Here is a 3,641-nt window from a genome sequence, read left to right as displayed (position 1 = left end):
GGTAGTGAGAAATGACTTTTTTTTTTTGCTATTTATATACTTACCACAATAAGAAAATAAAATTTTAAATTATACAAATTAGAAATAGAAATTTCCCTGCTTTAGATTTTTTTACAGTAAGTTATACTTTTCTCTTGATCTCTGTTTTTAAAAGTGAGAACCTATTATTTTGAGATATGAAAGAAAAAATTTACCTTAAAATGAAAAGTAACCACACATAAGAATTGCAGCAAATCTTTTAAAGCCATACTTGGAAAAAGATACAGTAGTGTAACAAAATGCTAATAAAACTACGGATACATCTTATATTACAAATGCAAATTAGTTAGTATCCATTTTGTGTGTGGGAACCGTATGAATGTCCACAGGGAGGATAAGACTGACAGCCTAGAGAAAAGAACACATTGGAGGGAAAAAGTCTTCAGCTTTTAAAAAAAATCTTTGGTACTTGATATTGTACAAGGGGAAAACATGTACTGTCTTTCTTCCTAAGATCTTTTACCCAGCATTCATGGATGTTACTGTCTTTAAAAACAGACTGAGTTGAATTAATGGAATAGGGAGGGTAAGTCGTTCGCTCTCTCTTACTCCCTCTAAATGAATGCATAGATACAGTCACATGGTTCATACATACGTATGTATGTGCTTGAAAGAAAAAAGAAACAAAGACCACCCATTTCTGTGTATATCAAAACAAGTTTCACCTGTGTAGTCTGAAAAATGTTTAAAGTAGCTGCCTGACAAAATATCCAAAGTAAGTGGCTTTGAAGATAGAAACTACTTACGTCACAATTCTAGAGTGCCAATGCACAAACACAAGACACTGGTTGCTATTTGCCTTTGAGTCAGAACTGACCCATAACTAACCCTCTTGTGGATTTTCAGAGTCAGTAAATTGCATGGGAGGAAATTGCTTGTCCTCTGGTAGATTTGAACTGCATACCTTTGGGATTGCTGCACAGCTTCTTACCACTAGGCCAGCAGAGCTCCTTGGTCTTTGTCCACTTAGGGGAAGACTTGACTCTTTCTTCTTCTGGAAGTACCAAGTGTCTCTTGTTGTACTATGGCTTTTTGACACATCTTCGCATAGTGTCTGCCTTCTGCCTAGGTTTCTGCTTGCCTTTCTCTTTCCCCTTTTCTTAATACACTATTAAGAAGAAATTAGGAGCTAGTCTCTTTAGCTGGATTCCTAATTGAGCACATCTTCAAAGAATAGAAATATTGATGGTGGTACATTAGACGGCATGGTTTAGATCTGACAGGGTCACTATGAGTTGTAGTCAAATTGATGGCAACAACTACTTTTAAAAACATGTGTTTTTCTAGAGAACTAGTCCTCTGGATCACATAGTCAAAGTATGTGAAATGTAGTTTGGACACCCTTGCTTCTATTGACCATTCTAGCTGTAATAATTCTGTGATTCATTTGTTTGCTATTTTGTGTTGTTAGGTGCCTTTGAGTCGAGTACTACTCATAGTGACCCTGTGAACAAAAGATCTGAATCCAGTCCTGTCCTGAGCATCCTCACACCTCCTGACACACAAGAATTCATTTCAGCAGTCACCATGGTCAATCTACCTGGTTGAGTTTCTCCTTTGTTGACCGTCCACCCATGGAATTTAAGTCAGTAAGGCCTAGTGTTAGTTGTGTTTAGGGAGAACATTGTTCTAAGTGGTACAGCACTTATCTGTCAGCTTGCTGTACTGAGATGACTTGGGGTTGCTGTGATACTGAAATCTGTGCATTGATTGATGTGTCAAATGCAATAACGGTTACCCACGGTGGACAGGTTTTGGTGGAGCTTCCTGATTAAGTCAGACTAGGAAGCAGGATGGGCCATCTACTTCATAAATAAGAGGTCTTTGAAAACTCTACGAACACTAAAGAAAGAGGATACTTAGTAGTGTAGTGGTAGAACCCAGATTAGAAATCAGTTGAAATGAGTAAAAACAATAACAGACATTGTTTAATAATTGGAACATGGAATGTATGTAGTTTGAATGTTGGAAAATGTTAAAAATGGAATGGAACACATGAATTCAACATACTAATCATTAATAAGATGAAATGGACCATCATTGGACACTTTGAATCATATAATCATATAGTATACTATGCAGGAAATGAAAAACACAAGAATGGTGCTGCATTCATAGTACAAATGTCAATTTCAAGTTCTATCCTGAAATATAGTGGTGTTGTTCTTTTGCAGTCATGGTATATTCAATATACTCCACTAACATAACAATTCAAAGCATCAATTCCTCTACCACATAATTGGAAATCCAATAGCACTGTTCTACGCTGACACACACACAGTGTTGCCATGTGTTCAAATTAACTCAATCGTAACTGTTAGTTTTTGGTGAAAGTCAAACAAAGAGAAGAAGAATAGAACAGTCTAGCAGTTTTTTTAAAGATTCTGTAAAAAACAGCTGCCGATGGAAGAACCATGGATTTCTCAGGACAAGAGATTATTTGATGTAAGAAAAAGTTATTTACATTGAGAAACTGTGAATAATATGGAAGAATAGTCAGATTATAAAAGAGAAAAATCTAAGTCATACGAGAGCCAACTGGTGAGAAATTAAAGATATGTTTAGATATCAGTAGTACTACAGTGAAACAATAAAGTTAATTTTGTTCTTCTCCTTATGTGTCCTCAAATCAGAACTGACTCATAGCTGACCCTCCAGTAAGTTTTCAGAGGCAGTAAAATACGTGAGAGGATATTACCTGTCTTCCTCTGCAGGACAGTTGGTGAAGTCAAACCCCTTGTTTCTGGTATGGCAGTGCAATTCCTTATAACTTCATTTGTTGCAGAAGTGGACTCACATATGTAAATGTGTTAATTTAAATTAGTGGCTTAGTGGTAAAGAACTGCTCTGCCTATCCAAAGACATGCAGTTCAAAAATCTACCAATCACTCTGCAGCCTCTGAAAACCCAATAGTCAGTTGTGAATTAGTTCCAATTTAATGGAATATGACAGCATGATATAGATGGGAAAATTTAATCTTTAGTTTATTAATGGATTTTTTGTGCCTTTTAGTTCACACACAAGATCCAGAATGCTACTCAAGGTAATAGTACACGTACTCTCTAAAAATATTAAAATAAATGACCCAGCTATTCTACTATTTGGAATATACTCTGAGAAAATGAGAACTGAGGCACAAATGGAGACTTGTACACCAACGTTCATAGCAGCATTATTCACTATCGTAAGAACATGGAAACAGCCCAGATGTCCAACCACAAAGGAATGGATTGAAAAATTATGGTACACTCACACAATGGAATACTATGCAGCATGCAGGATGAATAATTTTGTAAATCACCTAACTTGGGAGGGACTGTAAAGCATTATGCTGAGTGAACTAATTCAGTTCCACAGGAACGGTGGACAAATATTGTATAAAACTATTATTATAGAATGAGTATAAGGATCCAAAGGGTGTGGGAGGGGAAAAACAGAGAAATAAGGGTGTGCAGGGGGAGGGGAGATTAATCATGGCATTGTACAATTTGCTGGGTGGGAAATGAGAGAAATTGGAAGAATCTGTTCTGGAAAACAATGTATTTGAATTTTGTTACCCAACAGAATGTGGAAACTACAGAACAATCTCACTGATTTCACA

The sequence above is a fragment of the Elephantulus edwardii genome, unplaced genomic scaffold (assembly GCF_000299155.1).
Source record: "Elephantulus edwardii isolate Elephantulus edwardi_28Jun2011 unplaced genomic scaffold, EleEdw1.0 scaffold00076, whole genome shotgun sequence".
Lineage (NCBI taxonomy): Eukaryota > Metazoa > Chordata > Mammalia > Macroscelidea > Macroscelididae > Elephantulus > Elephantulus edwardii.
This window is presented reverse-complemented; position numbering follows the sequence as displayed.